Source organism: Nansenia antarctica, assembly GCF_963989245.1.
Source record: "Nansenia antarctica genome assembly, chromosome: 7".
NCBI lineage: Eukaryota > Metazoa > Chordata > Actinopteri > Argentiniformes > Microstomatidae > Nansenia > Nansenia antarctica.
Window position 1 is genome coordinate 63,042,570 of NC_137677.1, and position 18,496 is coordinate 63,061,065.

The window sequence follows — 18,496 nt, forward strand, 5'->3', positions numbered from 1 at the left end:
TCTGATCCATTAGGTGTTTATTAATGCCTGTGTGGTGTTATTATTATTATTATTATTTTTTAATGTTGACATTTTTGAGTTAGTAATTCATAAAATACAAAGGTTCCATCTCACAAAACAGAACATAATGGAATGTAAAAACGTTGACGCTCAATATCTCTGAACTGCCCTAAACGGAGATAGAACCTTATCATTCTAAACGGAGATAGAACCTTATCATTCTAAACGGAGATAGAACCTTATCATTCTAAACGGAGACAGAACCTTATCATTCTAAACGGAGATAGAACCTTATCATTCTAAGCTCACGAACTGTCAAAGCTTCCCGATTACTGTGGGCGTGTCATTGACAGCCGTGGGAATTCTACTTTTCATTGTAAATGCACTATATTATATGTGTTACAAGTTATAGTTTTCCAGCTTTGTTGGAAGGTAATGGCTAGCCATAATACACTTCACAGGACAATCCATCATCTCCATCCATATTGCTCATGTGTTTAAGATGGCTCAACTATCTATTGAGGTAGAGACATAGGAGGTAGGCCTGATCATAAGCTACGCAGCCCTTGGCATAGTGTCGCATAATTAAATAGTTAATTATTCAATAACAATGATTTACAAAGTCAAATGTTTAGGGTGGATGGATGTTACCTAGCCTACTATAGGCTGACGATAAGCACTTTCTTTTAAAATATATGTACAGTATATATATATATATATATATATATGTGTTACGGTACATGTGGGAAAACTAGGATTAGGGTTAGGTGCTACGTCCACTTGGTACATGCTGGCATGTCTAACCCTACCCCTAACCTTAACCGTAGCACCCTAGCACCTAACCCTAACCAGGGTTCGAGTTATGTGGGAGCCAATGGGAGCTGAGCTCCCATAGAGATGGTCTGAGACTCTCTGAGCTCCCATGAAGGCAGTAAAATCAAAAATCTGTGGGGGTCGCTAATAATACATTACCACAACTATTATTTGATCAAAATGTCAATGTAATGAATATTATTTAATTTATATTATAAATACTGTAAAATAAACACGTTTTCCAAAAGAGCTACGCGCACCATTAATCTCCTGTGAATGACAGTAGGCCTTTGACTGCCTACACTTCACCACCAAGACACCATGGGGCGCAGTAGAATATTGTGCAACAGCAAAAGGTTGATTAATCAGCTGTGCGGTAAACCGTTGGAACACACAGTGCACAGCTGATTAATCAATTAAACCAATAGAGTGAGACAGGATATGTTCATATACCAGTTGCCTTTCAGGAAGTAGTGAGATCGTGCACCTAGCCTATTATTGAGAAGCAAACATTCATTCATTAGCTATACAGGAGTATATACATACAGTAGCTACCATGCCGCCCAAAAAAAGGCCGTTTTTTGACCCTCTCCCGTTCATCCAATCTTGGATAAAGAAAGGACTTCGGACGTCAGCATCATGGGTTCCAGGACCGCGACCGCAGCCTACTGAAAACAGACCACTTTGGTCTATCTTGTCTCCGTAAAGGTAAGGTGGCTTTTACTTTTTACTAACCTAGTGTACATGTATTTTTCGCTCCTTCTGTATAGCAAAAATAACACAATTATTGGCCGAGATACATGTGTGACTATCGCTTTTATAGCTGTTGTTTCATGTGGGGCTGTTGATGTGGTGAAATGAGTAGCCTGCAGCTGTAGCGTCAGGATATGTTGGTATTTGAGGAGGAGGATGAGGATGAGGATGATGTTTCGGTACCGGTACCGTTTTTAAAGTATCGATTTGTCACCGGTATCGAATAAAACCCAAACTGTACCCAACCCTAACTATATGTTTACATGCCAACTAATTAGCTAATTCATTTCTGTCATTTAGAGCTGAGGGGAGCAACAGAGAGACGGACAACAGGACAGTAACAGAGAGACAACGGGAGAGGAGAGCAATAGAGACAGAACTGAATGCACTGAACCTTTTTTTTATTCTTTGCATTATTAACACTGTTGTGTTATTGTGTTATTAAAGTGTTTAAGTGTTTTATGGTAAAGCATTATGAGTGGTGTGTGTGTGCAGGGTGCTCGTGAGTTGTATATTTTGTGGAGCCGGGAGGCTTGTGTATGGGGGCGGGGGGTCCTCACACAAAGGAGTAGCCTAGACAAGGACCCCAATTGAAATAAGCCAGTGGCTTTCTTGGGTTTTTATCCTTTTAGTTGACCTTGTATGTAATATGTACTTTCATGTACCTACTTCTGCAAACATTCTAATAAAGTTTTCAATCAATCAATCAATAGGGCCACTGACCACCTTAATCCGCTACTGCCTATAGCTAATTAAAACTTGTAAGTCCCATCGCTGTGTGGGCATGATTCGCGCGTGCATGAGAACATTTCGCACTGTTATTTTGGAGACCCCCACAGAGATCAGCTTATAACTCGAACCCTGACCCTAACCCTAGTTTTCCCACATGTACCGTTTTCCCACATGTACCGTAACATATATATATCAGTGGAGGCTGGTGACTTCCAGAATTGAGGAGGCCAATTTTTCTCCGCTTGGAAAAAATTGAAGAATATTACATTGACTTGTAATAAAACGAAATCGACTACATTAAAAATAAAACTGTTCAATAAATCCTAAATGTTGTCTACCTATTCGATGTATAAATCGCGCCAGAATCTCGCCGACTTCCGAGGTCATTTTAAGCAAAAGTATTTGGCCAAATGAGCTATTATTTTCAGGGATAATAGCCATGGGTGTTCTAGACGTGTCCTGCAAATGACACTCGTAGCCACTATGGTGAGTGTTTCTTTGACTGAAGTAACTGGCGAATTCTCAAAATGGCTTCATGTGATTGGACGAACAAAATGTAAATCTTTCAGTCCTGGACTCAATGCATGGTGAGGCCAGGCCTCCCTTGCCCACCCATTTTCAGTGATTTGGCCAATCACATATTGCCATGAAAAAATGTGCATTACATTGACTTCTATGAGAAACCACTTTCCTGGGGGAGGCCTGGCCTCCCTCAATACAAACGGATAGGGATTCTGGCCTGTAGGTGCTTTACAATTGCAATATTGGGTTTTAGCCATGGAAAAATTCAGATTTATGAACAAAACAGAAATAATATTAATGTTTAACAAATTAAAATATGTTTTTTGTTAAATAAATAAATAAAATAAATATAATTATTGCTTTTTAAAATCTCTCTCTCTTCTCTCAAGTTATTGGGGAGGCCAGGCCTCCTCCACCTCTATGGAGGAGCCTCCACTGATATATATATATATATATATCGGCCGTAGCTCAAATTATTTGCCAAAGGTTTTTTGATTTGGACTGCTTTATCAAATCAGAGAAAAGTTAAAGAGTAATAAGTATTGTAATGACTAATTTATACATTGTGAATGGGCCTACTTGGCAGTAACCCTGTTCTTACAATAGTCATTAGGCAGTACAGCGTTAGGACTAGCCTACGTTTTAGGCCTGTGATCGGCCTCTTATCTCATTTATTAATGTCTCTGCCTGTCCGTGTCCACCGTCCATGCTCAATGTCTGACTTTTGATAATAGGCTACACAATATTGTAGACTTCATCATATGGAAGTTTATCTTTTAGAAATATTTCATCTAGCCTGTCATGTGTGTGATAATATTGTATTAGCCTATATGGGGAACTGAGTAAGTTGTCGTTATTAATTGGACACTTGTGGTATTCATGGTAAAGTGTCCCTCCCTCCCTTGATTGTAGAAATGGTGATTCCTCACCGCTGGGTGTTTCCGACCCTGGCACGAGCACCTCGAGAAGCTAATGGAGTGTTAAGTCAAACAACTAGTCCCTCGGGCGCACCTGAGAACCGTTGGTGCCTTTCGGCACAAGAGTGAAGCTAATTATTGAGCTGTTTTTGTATTACGACGTAGTTAAAACCTCACCCATCTACCAAACGCTTCTCGCTAGGTGATGAACGAGCTGCGTGGCGTAATTAACTGCCTCGTTGTGCAATGGAACGGAATGCGTGCCGCTCACCACGGCCGCGTCTGTGTTTTGTTAAGACGATGTCTCCGAGGACGTTGGAGAGGTGTGTGTGTGCGCCGAGGCGGGAGGATGGAGGTAGGAGGAGGGGGGGGGGGGGGGGTTAGATAGAAGTGGAGGGACTCGAAAGCATCACAGCAGTGCTTCATTACCAGAAATAACATCAGAAATGAAGTGTTGGGTTTTCATTTGTTGTTAATTTTCTCCAAATGTGGATGGCGGCGCGCAAACACCGGCATAGCCTTACAATGCCGCGAGGTGTGATGTGCGTCAAGACGCTGAACATTATTCTAACCCGGAAAAAGTGTGTTACAAGTCACTAAATCTCAGCACAGCAATACATAGATGGCCTATATAGTATAGACTGTGTTTCATATATATACCAGACCAGTCAATTCTACGTTGGCCCTAATGTAATGTAGTAACGTAGGCCCTAATATAAACTGAATCCCTACATTTAAAGAATCAGAGACATTTAAAGGCTTCCTTGAAACATTGGGGGAAATATCGAGGGGAAAATGTTAGGGTCCATCTCATCAGATCTGATTGAGTTGAGAGAGAGAGTGTGACAGTGAGAGTAAGTCAATTTCTCTTGAGTAACCTGAGTACTTATAGCAAGTAGTCTTGTGGCAGCCATCTTTGAGACAGCCATCCCTCACAGCTCGGTGTAACGCATCACTCCCTCCCCCGTCCCCCCACCTCACGTCCGCCTGTAGTCCTTAATGGCTGATATCAGTCATCCTAACCCCAGGAACCAGGAAACAGGAAGTGGCTTCTAATTGGCCCTCTCAGTCCAGCTCAGCTCCACATCCACTCTCTGCGGTGTCAGCTAAAACCATTACAACAACCCCCGCTCCTGCACCACGGCGGGAGGCCAGGGAGAGAGAGGAAACATGGACGTCTCCACAGGCTAGAGGAGATTCATTAATATCCCTATTTATTTTCTAACTGTCAGGAAAAGCCCACTAATTCTCCAAGTAATTAGGGATGTCACAGTGGTGCTTCTAGGAGCCAGGGCCTCATGCTTTGCACATTACCCATTTGTCGACTTGAAACTACACAGAATGTCAGCGTTTTTTCTTTCTCTTTCTCTTTTTTTTTTCTCCAGTTTTTAATGTGCCTAAGTTGAATTACAGGTTAGGTTCTGTCTCTGTGGTGCGCTCATTGGTTAATATCCAGGGAGGCCCAGGAGTTTCCCATGTCTTCGTCCATGTAGAGCGGCCCAGCGTTTTGGGCAGAAGGACAGGTCTGACGTTTTTAATTAAAACTGTACCAAGTATCTGGTATCGCGCTTTTGGGCCAGCGCTCAAGTCAACACACCGCCTATGCAGGGAGGAAATGACTGGACTCTTCAGTGAGGGAGAGAGAGAGACAGAGAGAGAGAGAGAGAGAGAGAGAGAGAGAGAGAAAGAGGGAGAGGGAAAGGGAAAGAGAGAGAGAGAGAGAGAGAGAGAGGGGATGACTGTTGGCAGTGGCTGGCCCTGAGTGTTACCGTAATTATAGATTGATAAATTTATGAAGTGTGTGCAGGTTATTTTTTGCCATGTTGTGACTTTTATGTGTTTTCAGTATTATTAGTTCTCCCAGCCAGGCTTCGACCACTTCTTTTTCCCCCGTCAGTGGAATAAAATTAAACATCTCAATCGTTAACTCATTGGGCGAGGAAATCTTTTTATAGGCCACAGCAAAAACATTTGAAAGCATAGCCTTCAGGGGCTATAGGCCGAGGCCTAGAACAACAAACGCTATAGGCATCAGCATCGTTTCACGTTAGCGGCGATGAGTGTTCAGGTGATTTTTAGTTGATGTTGTTGTACTACTAGGCGATATCGACTGTCGTTGTTCAGCAGGGGAGGTATAAATCGGAGGACGGGCTCATTGTAATCCATGGAATGGAATTTGGAACACAAACGTGTGTTTGATACCATTCAACATTCCATTCCATGCATTACCATGAGCCCATCCTCCTGATTAGCCTACTACCTCCACCAGCCAGTTCAGGTATAGAGTTGGTCACCAACTTGGTGTCTAGGAAGGTGCTGGTGGTCCCAGCCTTTCCATCCAGGTCCATATGGAGAAGTGGATCCTAAGTAAACTGTAGCTAGTTAGCCCTGGGTGTTATTCTGAGGCTGGGGCTTGTCTGTAGGGAGCTGGGGCTAGTTAGCCCTGGGTCTTACTCTGGGGCTGTCTTGTAGGGAGATAAGACTGGGACTACCTGGGTCTGGTTATGCCTGCGGATGGTGGATAGGGCTGGTGTTGATGTTGTCTGGGGCTGGGGTTGGAGCTGCCTGGGCTGGGCTGGGGATGGTGCTGTCTGGGGTTGGTTAGGCTTAGGGTTGATGCTGCTTGGCCTGGGGCTGGTTAGGCCTGGGGATGTGGATGGGGCTGGTTAGGCCTGGGGCTGGTTAGGCCTGGGGATGTGGATGGGGCTGGTTAGGCCTGGGGCTAGTTAGGACTGGAGATGGGGCTGGGGCTGGGGCTGGGGCTCCCTGCCTGGGCTAAGGGCTGGCTGCCTGGTTATTTTTGGAGTACGTCTGCGTACGTCGAGGCCTGTCTGCGGGAACGCTGTTTTTGAAGGGCCTCCAGTCCCATTAATCAGCTGTGGGACCCCACGGCGTGAACGGGCCCAGAGCCCTGGCCTGCCACACTGCTCCGTTCTGTTCCTCTCCCCCCATGTTCTCCCCCCTCCCGCTCTCCCCCCGTCCTCTCCCCTGCTCTCTGCACAGTGTGAAGCGCAGAGGAACCTCATCAATCTCACCTGTCCCACACGTCAACCGCCGATTTAATCAAACGCTCCGTTTGGGCCCCCCTGCCCCTCCGTCCCAACCCCCCAGACACCCCCTCTTAGAAAAAAGAAACTCTCTCTCTCTCTCTCTCTCATCCAGACCTAGTCACTCTCTCTTTCTTTCCTTCTCTGGCTCCATGGCTTCTTTCTCTTCTCTGGCACTCCCTCTTTTTCCTTCTGTCTCTCATTCTACCCATGTGTGTTTTTGTCTGTGGTCATTCACACTTTGTTTCAAGCTAGGGTTGTATTTCTGATATTGGCTAAACACTCTCTCTCTCTCTCTCCTCCTCTCACACACATACACATACACCCACACGGCTCCCTATCAGCCTTTAAAAGGGGGGGGGGGATCTACATTAAAGCCCATTTCCTGTTCAATACCTCACTGAAGTGGAGCTCTGTTGGTCGTCTGGCTTAACAGGTCCCGATGCGCGAGAGAGGGATGGAGAGAAAGAGAGAACAAGAGGGGGAGGCGGGGGAGGTAGGAGGGGAAACAAGGCCAGCTTTTCGGCCCGTTCAGCATGGTGTCTGTTTTAATGATGTACAGGACACAGAGGGAACACAGAGCCCTGTGTGTCTGTCACTCAGTTAGGGCGGGGGGGGGGGGACTGAGGCGGACAGACGGACCGACCAGAGGGAGGAGAGGGGGGGGGGGGGGGGTGACATTTCCACCCCTCTTGCCCAACTCGGTGCTCCCCATGCTGTGTCTGATCTGGAGAGCTTCCCTGGACCCACAAGCGGAGCTGGCTGTACCCGGCGGGGGGGCAGCGCTGCCCCCGGAGGCAGCTCTGAGAAGTGTTGAAATTGGCATGCCGGACGGACTGGCCTCCACTGTAGAGGGGCTGTGCGCCGGTCCTCCGGCCTCTCTGTGAGGGGGATGTCAGCCAGTCTCTCCCCAGGACTCCAGGCCTCTGCGAGGGCGATGTCAGCCAGTCTCCCCAGGACTCCAGGCCTCTGGTATGATGTATGAGGAAACTCTTTCTCTGGTTCTGTTGCAGCTCTCTACTCTCTCTGCTGCTCCAACCCAGCTTCCCCAGGACAGAGGTGATTGATGACCTCGGCTGGTTGGCAGGACTTAAGAATAGACATGTAAACCTCGACGTTGGCTATACTCCACTCTCTCTCTCTCTAGGTCAGCAGGTATCAAAGTTGGTGTCAGGGCCCCATGTATTGTACACCTGATTTCAAATCAGGTTGCCCTGAGAAAATCAAACTAACCTATATGATTTGATAAATAATATCAAATAATACACTTATTTTTTTTTACATTTACATTAATTTGGCATTAAGCACAAGCAGACACCTTTATCCAAAGCAACTTACAACAAATACACTTGTCTAAGTAAGTGAATCTGATGTGAGCTGCTGCCGGGAGCCAGTGAAGGGTGCGAAGGAAGGGGGTGACATGGGAGAATTTGGGGAGATTGAACACCAGACGGGTTGCAAGCGACGTTCTGGATGAGCTACAGAGGTCTGATGGTGGATGGTCGGCCAGGAGTGCATTGCATCACTGGTGAGAAATGGACGTATCCGTCTGATGTCGGAGAGGAAGAATCTATTGGATCGAGCTGTCGCTGTGATGTTGGCTGCATAGTGGTTGTCAAGGAGGATCACCCCAAGGTTCCTGGTTGTCTGGGAGGAGGTCATCATAGAGTTCCCTACTGTGATGGAGAAGTCTTGGTGAGGGCAGGCTTTCCCAGGGAGGAAGAGCAGAGCAAGACGGAGAACAGTAAAGCCCCTTGGATGGAGCACTGGGAGACCCCAGTGGTGAGCAGGGCTCATGGAGAGGACATCAAAACCTCAGCCAGGTAGGATGCAAGTCAGAGAAGCCCAGTTCTGCGAGGGTGGAGAGAAGGATCTGGTGGTTTACTGTGTCGAATGCAGCAGACAATTAACAAGAATTTCTGGCATTCCTCATCCAGATGCTTGCCCATTGTTCCAGAGTTCTGGAACCTTTCGGTGAGAGGAGTTCTGGAATTGTGTGCTGTTCCATAATGGAATTTAGGTCCAGAAGAATGAGAACAGAGGAGAGGGAGGACGCTCGAGGCCCAGGCTTAAAGCCGGATTGGTGAGATTGGTCAAGGAGGTTGTTCTGAAGGACACAGTGAGACAGTTGGGTAGATACAGTACGTACGGTCAAGGGTTTTAGATAAGAAGGAGAGAAGGGATACCTTCTGTAACTGTCTGTAGTTATGGACAGTAGACTGGTGGTGAAGAGTAGGTGTCTTGGGGCTTGAATGTCTTAAAAGCAGCCGGGACAGATTTTTGTGGATGGAGAGGAATTGATTATCGTGTTAAGGAAAGGAAGGGAAAAGGATACGGGGTAGTGGTGGTCTAGTAGATAGTGAGTTGGACTTGTGATCGGAAGGTTGTGAGTTCAAATCCCGCCTGAAACCACACCACTACTAGTGTGCCCTTGAGTAAGGCACTTAGCCCTCAGTTACTCCAGGGGGAATGTCCCGGTAATTCGTAATTGTAAGTCGCTTTGGATTAAAAGCGTCTGCTAAATGGCAAAATTATTATTAATTAAAATTAGGATACAAAATGATGATCAGAGGTAACAGTAAGGTTGGAGGTATGGGAGGATCTGGTGGAGACAAGGTTGAGCTGATTGCCCGCCTTATGAGTCGACTGGGAGGAGACTGGGACAGGGTAAGACTGGAGGAGACTGGGAGGAGACTGGAGGAGACTGGGACAGGGTAAGACTGGAGGAGACTGGGAGGAGACTGGAGGAGACTGGGACAGGGTAAGACTGGAGGAGACTGGGAGGAGACTGGAGGAGACTGGGACAGGGTAAGACTGGAGGAGACTGGGAGGAGACTGGAGGAGACTGGGACAGGGTAAGACTGGAGGAGACTGGGAGGAGACTGGAGGAGACTGGGACAGGGTAAGACTGGAGGAGACTGGGACAGGGTAAGACCGAAGGAGAGAAGTTCAAGTACTCCAGACGAGCGAAGAGTTCTCTGACCGGATGCTGAAGTCACCCAGTAGTGTGAGCAGTGTGCCGCCGGACAGGGAGGGAGCTGAGAAGGACGTCCTTCTCTCAGAAAGTGACCAGGCTAACCTGCGCGACAAATGTTTTCCGTCTAATGATCGCAAGGTTGGCAGATCGGCGGTTCGAGCCCCCGGCTGGCCACATGTCGAAGTGTCCTTGGGCAAGACACTGAACCCCAAATTGCTCCCAGTGAGTGAGCGGGCCGGCGCCTTGCATGGTAGCTTGCCGCCATTGGTGTGTGAATGGGTGAATGAGAGGCCGTTGTAAAGCGCTTTGGATAAAGGCGCTATATAAGTCAGTAATTTACCATTTACCAAATGTGAAGTTTGACGGGAGCTGACAGAAACAGCATGGAATTCGAAGGAGGATAATGTGACAGAATGAGGATATGTGAGGTATGACAGAAGGAGGACATTATGTGACCACTTAGGTGAGATGAGTAGTCCTGTGCCGCCTCCTCGACCCCCTGAGAGTCTAGGGGAATGAGAAGAGTAGTAGGCATCAGATAGAGCTGCCGGAGTATCTGTGTTTTCAAGTGTGATCCATGTCTCTGTGAGGGAGAGGAAGTGGAGGGACAAGAAGCTGCCGTAAGATGCTTTCTAGACCACTGACTGGCAGTTCCAAAGTCCTCCCGTGACAATGAGATTGTGGTCAGTTGAGCACAGTGGCGGACTCAGGGGGGGGCAGGGGGGGCGGCCGCCCCTCCTGATGCCCCCACGGTTGAAAAACGTCTCTCTTAAGTGCCCTTTTGAGTGGCAAAAGTGCCCTTTTGAGTGGCGAAAATGAGAGGACGTGCCCTATTGGTGCCCCTCCAATGGTCTAAACTTGACCATGTGCCCCCACCGTTGAAAAACGTCACACTAAAGTGCCCTTTTGAGTGGCAAAATTAGAGGATGTGCCCTATTGGCTGCCCTTCCAATGGTCTAAACTTGACCATGTGCACACTGATGGGGTCCCATGTTGTGCAGTAGGTGCCCTTTTTTCCTTTTCGCCCCTGCCTTCAAACAGCCTGAATCCGCCACTGGTTGAGCATGCTAGGTAAATTAAAGTGGAAGGGTTGCGAGGGGAGGTGTGTCCTCCTGAGGGATGAAATAACAGGAATGGAGAGAAAGCTGATAATGATATTTGCCTGTAGAGAGAGAGAGTGGGCAATGAGAGTAGTGGGCAATGCAAGATGTAGGTAGAGCTCAAATGCAAATAGAATACAAATACTTAGTATTTTGGCTTTCCTCTCAGGCCTTCCTCGATGGACTCCACAGATAGACCCCTTCGTATTTGTGTCAAGATTTGTTGCAGTTGCCTTGTCGGCATGTCGAATCCGGCCCAAGCCCTGCTGACATGTCCTCTCTCCCTTCTTCTCCTTGCTTTCCTGTCTGTCTTCACTATATCTGTCCAATAAAATGAAACATGGAGTGAGTGGGACTGCCCCACTCAGAAAAAAGTAGTCCGTTGCAGAAGCTGTCGCTCTTTGACTGTCCGGATTCTGTAATTGCTGATGACTGACACGGCTACATTCCCTCCCACCTAACGACGAGTTAACGATCAGACAGGTGCCTCCACTCAGTCCAAATGTATTAGAGAATGTCACAGGTGACCGCGCAGTAAATAGCTAGCACAAACACGACGGCAACACATTTTGTATGAAGACCAGCGTTGTCTGTGTATTACACCTATAGCCTATATTGCAGTTTTCAAATCCAGCGAATTAGAGCATATTTTCGGCGATTAGAATACACCTGGACTTTATTTATTATTATTATTATGTGTTGGCATTGTCCGCAATCGACTTTTTGGTGGGTAACATGAAATGATTGATGTCAGTTTGGGGTTTGGGAATCCCTTCTCCAGGTTGTCACAGCAAATCCGCTGATGTTGGAAGTCCAGATGTCCCCTAACAATCCAGATCTATAGACAAGCTGCTTCTACAACACAGCAGAGGAGGCTGGTAGAGGTAGAAATTGGAGGACGGGCTCATTGTAAATGCATGGAGGCGCGGAATGACACCAATTTGTGTGTGTTACCATTCCTCATTCCACATTCCGTCCCATGCATTACAATGAGCCTGTCCTCCGATTTCTTCCTCCACTCCACCCAGCCTCCCCTGACACGCAATCTGCTCAGAAAGCAAAGCAGCCATTTTTTATTGTGACAAGTTGGAGGGATGTGTTTCCGCAGAGAGTAATCCCACTTCCAGTCATTAGGAGTGAGTAATCGTGGCACTCTGTGTCCAAGCTAATCCGTAGCGCTATTGTCTTCAGCCCCATTTGTCATTTTTTTACACATACTTCTGCAAAGATGTCACAAGCGCTGTTATTTTTCACTCAATTAACAAGAATTTCTGGCATTCCAATTCCAGATGCTTGCCCATTGTTCCAGAGTTCTGGAACCCTTTGGTGAGAGTTCAGAGTTCTGGAATTGTGTGCTGTTCCATAATGGAATTTAGGCCCACTATTCTTCCCCCAAGTAGGAACAAATAAGTATCATTATTCCCATAAAAGAAAACACTCCGGACTTCCGGTGGGCGGGCAATGGAGTAGAACGTGTTTCGCTTGAGCTCCCGTCGGACTTTTGTTTTATTTAATTTAATAAGCTTTCTACATTACGAAATACTGGGAAACCTGTCTCTAACATATTCCTAAAATCAAAAGTCTGTGTATTTAGGGGTCAATGGCTGCAAATCTGCGCAAATATAAGTACACTCCGTCCACTACTAGGCCAAAAGCCACCGCGACGCCGAGTCCCACAGCCACCCCGGCTCAGACGGTTCCGCCCCGGACAGACAGCCCAGTGATGGACGCTGTAGCGCTGAAAACAGAGATCCTTCTCTCGCTGAAATCCGACATTGCCGAGGTGATAAAGACAGAGATTAAAAATGCACTAGCCGAAGATTTCAACTATATTAAAAGTGAACTTCAAAAAGTAAGATCGGAAATCGTTAACAATACGGCGGCGGTTAAGTCTGAGATTGACCAAATAAAGGCTACAATCACGGAGGTGGAGGGCGGCCTGTCAACGTGGTCGGACGAGGTGGTGGACCTGCGGACTACGGTGACGGGCTTGAAAGCAGAGGTAACCGGGCTCAGAGAGAGATGCGACGACATGGAGGGAAGAATGAGGAGATGCAACATCAGAATACTAGGGGTGGCCGAGACGAATGGATCATGCTCTACTGCATCGGTCTCGAAACTACTGAAGGAAGCACTACAATTGGATAGAGATGTGCTTGTGGATCGTTCACACAGAACCCTGGCTCCGAGGGGACCGGATGGGAAACCACGCGCCATCATTGCTAAACTCCATTACTACCAGGACTGCGTCGAGGTGCTGAGCTGTGCACGCACTCGAGCCCCTCTCCGGGTCAACGGGCAGACCATCGCCATCTTTCCGGATTATGCTGCCAACGTCGCCAGGGCCAGGGCTGCGTTCACGGAGGTCAGGAAGCTGCTGCGCAACCGTCAGGGCATTCGGTATGGTATACTGTTTCCAGCCCGACTCCGCATCACACACAACGGAGAAGAAAAGGAATTCACAGATGCAGACAAAGCGATGGACTACGTTAAGAAGAACGTCATGCCGGCAACAGGTCCAGGGTAGGTCTCCCCCAGCCACAGACCAGTGGGTCTCAGTGGCATTACAAGACCAACTTTGACGGGACGATATCTGCTTAAATATATTACCATCGTCAATGCCACCCCTTTGTTGTTATTGTAGTTCTTCACAGCAGTTTATATGCAAGTGTTGAAGGAGACTGGACATATGTTAGTTCAATTTAAAACTTACCCCAAGGGGGAAATAATCTATCTGTTTATTCATAAGGGGCAGGGAAGTTAAAATTACCTGACCAGGAGACTGTTTTTATTTGTTTCTTAATTTCCACTGCGTTAATGCTTCTCTCCGATCCTTTTATTTATTTCTGCCTCTAGACATCATTATTATTACTCTTATTTCTTTATATGCACATATACAATGTAAAATATATTCGACAATGTCGAAATTAAGGTTAGGGGGTTTTCACCCTCCTTTTGTTTTACCTCAAGGTTCGACGGGAGCCTGAAATGTTAACAAACTACTCCTAGCTATTCTGTTTGGTACTATAACCAAGCAAAGGCGAACCCTCTTAAAGGTTGTTCGCACAGCTGCCTGTTCAGACTCGCAGCCTGGGACCATGTCCCAACAGTCTGTCCAGACACTCATGTCGGTTGAGTGTCCGGATTTTTCATTTTTATTTCTATGTTCAGATCCCACTGTTCCACAGGGATCATACCGGAAGAATAAGAGCAACGTGTATGTTTATGTATTTTGTTTTCTCTTGCATTATTTTGGTTTTTTCCCTTATATGTACTCCCCAACTCCCCCACACCTCCTACCCATACCCACCCCTCATATATCCACACACCCACACTCACACAATCACACACATAGACACTGTACTACATGCAGTTCACAATCTTCTCCTATTCATGTGCCTATCCTTGCCATCACCATGCCTACAGGTAAAATTAAGATCCTCCCTAATTCTTACTCTGAACCATGGGATCACTTAAGGTTATAAGCTATAACGTTAAAGGCCTCCACAATCCTATAAAACGAAAGAAAATCCTTAATCAGCTAAAAAGAGCCAACTGTCAGATAGCATTCCTACAGGAGACCCACCTGTCGGATATGGAACATGAGAAACTAAAGAAATCCTGGGCAGACAGCGTGTTCTACTCATCACATCAGTCAGGTAGAAAGAGAGGAGTGGCTATATTGATACATAGGCAGGTTAACTTTACACCAACAACGGTCCACAAGGACATTGAGGGAAGATTCATTTTAGTGAATGGATCTATAGATGGGATACATGTATCCCTCATGAACATATATGCTCCAAATGAGGATGAGCCTGGCTTCATTAGCACAGTCATTAACACAGCAATACAACACAGCTCCGGTATCCTACTGTTGGGAGGAGACTTCAACTGTGTTATGTCCCAGCTAATGGATAGACAACCTACCTCCAAAACTCCCACTTCTAGAATGAGCAGAATGCTTAAACACTTGTCGATAGAATCAGGCCTAGTGGACGTCTGGAGAAGCAGATTCCCTAAAGGAAGAGATTTTACTTTCTACTCGCACAGACATTCATCTTATTCGAGAATTGATTATTTCTTTACACCCAAAGCAGAACTACACAGGATAGAAGACATAAAGATCTTACCAATTACTCTATCTGATCATGCACCTCTTGCATTATCATGGAACATAGGTCACAGGCCAAAAACCAAACAATGGAGATTAAATACATCACTTCTAAATGATGAGGAATTTATCACATTTGTAACAACTGAACTAAAGTATTACCTAGAAACTAACGACTCACCTGAAATATCACCTCTCATCCTATGGGACTGTGCTAAGGCATACATTAGAGGTCGCATTATCTCATACGCGAGCGCGAAAAAAAAGAATAGAGAAGCAAAACAAGGAGAATTAGAGGATAAAATAAGGCTGCTTGAACAACAGCATAAAAGAACACCAACCTCCAATCTACTTAATGCTCTCAAACAAGCACGCAGGGATCTAAATAGCCTAATCACTGAAAAGATTGAGGGCAATTTAAGGTTTACCAACCAAAAATATTATGAAAATGGAAACAGAGCAAGTAGATTATTAGCACTAAGACTAAAAAAACAACAATCATCGAATATAGTACAGAAATTAAAAACTCATAACTCGACTCTCACAAAACCTGATGAAATCTCAAGGTCTTTTGCAGAATTTTATAAATCTCTTTACAAAAATACGGACACCTGCACAGATGATAATGAATTGACAGCATTTCTGAAAGACATCAAACTAAAAGAGCTATCTGAACCTATGGCAAAAGAACTAGATGAACCAATTGAAGAATGGGAAATACAAGAAGTGATCTCTACACTAAAAAACAATAAAAGTCCTGGACCGGATGGGTTTAGTAATGAATTCTATAAAACATTTAAAGAGACAGTATGTCCCTTATTGCTAAAAGCATACCACCATACATTGCAATCTGGAACCACGGCCCCCTCATGGAGGGACGCAACAATAGTAGTAATACATAAAGAGGGCAAGGACCCCACCCAATGCCAATCATACAGACCCATCTCACTTTTATGCACCGACCTACGTATATTAACAGCCATCCTAGCAAGACGCGTCAATAAAATTATCACACAAGTTATCCACCCCGATCAGACCGGGTTTATAAAGGGAAGATACTACGGGGACAACATAAGAAGATTACTAAATATTATGACTCACCCTAAAGTTAAGGAGGAAGAAGCAATGATATTATCCCTCGATGCCCAGAAGGCATTCGATCGAGTATCTTGGCAATACCTATTTCAAACTCTAAAACGACTCAAATTTGGCCCCAATTTTATAAAATGGATTCAAACACTATATTCAAATCCACAAGCTGCTGTAAAAGTGAATGGATTTCTGTCGGACCGATTTACTCTAGAACGGGGTTGCAGGCAGGGGTGCTCTTTGTCGCCCCTGCTGTTTGATATCAGTATTGAACCACTGGCACAGCTCATTAGAGACGACGACAACATAAAGGGACTGACAATAAATGAGGAACAACATAAATTATCATTGTATGCAGATGACGTGCTTCTTTATCTAACTGAACCTGCAACAACAATCCCACGCCTAAAAGATCTTATTTCCAACTATGGATACTTCTCGGGTTATAAAGTGAATGTTGATAAAACAATGGCTATGGACATAGGAGGTAGAATTCCACAAACTATCAAAATCCAGAGTGAGTTTAAATGGCCCAAGGATGGTATTAAATATCTTGGCATTCAAATCCCCTCATTGTTAGAAAACCTAAGTGATGCAAATTACAAAAGCATAATCCAAAATATCAGTAAAGATCTAGACCGCTGGTCAACACTTCCCCTGTCTCTATTGGGCCGTATTGAGAGTGTACGCATGAATGTGCTGCCTAGGCTTCTATACCTGTTCCAGATGCTACCCATCGATATCCCCAAATCCACATTTGATAAGTGGGATAGACTCATCTCCAAATTCATATGGCAAGGAAGGCGCCCAAGAATCAGACTTAAAACACTACAACTATCTAAACCATATGGTGGGCTGAAACTTCCAAACCTAAGATACTACTTCTGGGCGGCCCAGCTAAAGCCTCTAACAGCATGGATCCAAGACTCTTCATATACACGATGGCTCGACATTGAAAAAAGTTTATGTTCGATGCCCTTACAGACCTTGCCTTTCATAGATGTCCCTCTAAAGGAAACTCAACTAGGTGAATGGACCAGAGTCACACTAAAGATTTGGAGGAAAATAAAACTGTCATTTGGCTTACCTAAAGCAATCTCAGCATTATCCAATATTGGTCTTATGAAAAATTTCGAACCCTCCAATACAGATATAGGGTTTAGAAATTGGTCGGATCATGGACTTACTAACTTGCACCAACTCCATAAAGACGGTAGCCTTAAATCATTTGAACAGTTAAGAGAGGAATTTAGGCTCCCTAACACAGACTTTTTCAGATATCTACAATTAAGAAGCTTCCTAACAAAACATAGAGAATGGAATAAAGTCTTGGAGCCCACTGAAATCGAAGAGTTCTTGATAAAGCTGCAAAAAGGAAACGAGAATAAGAAAATTATAGGTGACCTTTACCAAAGGTTTCTATCCATGGATTTGAATAATACACTACAGAGGAAAGAGAGATGGGAAACTGAAATGAATACTGACATATCACAGGACATATGGGAGGAAATATGCACTGAAGCACACTTAGTGACCAATTCAAATACATGGAGGGAATTCAAATGGAAAGTGGTTATGAGATTCTTTAGAACCCCAGAAATAATGGCTAAAATGGGCCCAACACACTCAAATAAATGTTGGAGAAATTGCAGTACGCAAATTGGCAACCACACCCACATATTCTGGTCATGCCCCAAATTGAGAACATTTTGGGAAGAGGTGTTTGAGGCCCTTGAAGCAGTATTCCACCAAAAATTTACCAAAGATCCAAAGATGGCACTACTGGGAGTTATACCTGAAGGCATTGATGGAAGGGCAAGAATATATCTCTTACAAATATTACTAACGGCAGCAATTAAATGCATTACAATTAAGTGGTTAAAACCAGACCCCCCTACATACAATATGTGGACAGAGAAAGTATGGGAAATCTACCAGATGGAACAAATAACATACACTCTGAGACTCCAGAAACATCTATTTATTAAAAGATGGAGCCCGGTTATGTCCATATTAATACAGTGAACCCCTCCACACATCTCGACTCGTATATTTCTGTATTCTAGACTCACCTCATATCACTACACATAGATATATGCCTGCATTGCATTCACACACACACATACACACACACACACACACACACACACACACACATACACAACCCCCACCTGACCCAACCCCCCCCGACCCTACCCTTTTTCTTTCTTTCTTTTCAAAATCTTTAATTTTATTCCGTCATTGACATCTAAATGTTTTTGTTGATCGCTCTTTTTTGCTTTGTGTGTCATGCTTTGAACCACATCCATGGACCATATGTGTACAGCTATAAGAATGGAAAGAATTGTAGACAAAACATGACATGATTGTACAAGTTGTTGAAACTGAAATAAAAACTAAGTTCAAAAAAAAAAAAAAGAAAACACTCCTGT

At 45.1% G+C, this 18,496-nt stretch overlaps 1 protein-coding gene across 1 annotated transcript in view; it reads left to right on the plus strand.

Annotated features, from left to right (window-relative positions):
• The window catches only part of wars2 (tryptophanyl tRNA synthetase 2, mitochondrial), a gene marked incomplete at its 5' end in the record, with an annotated part of 76,964 nt that overhangs the window by 46,139 nt on the left and 12,329 nt on the right, over positions 1-18,496 (plus strand). The window lies entirely within an intron of this gene.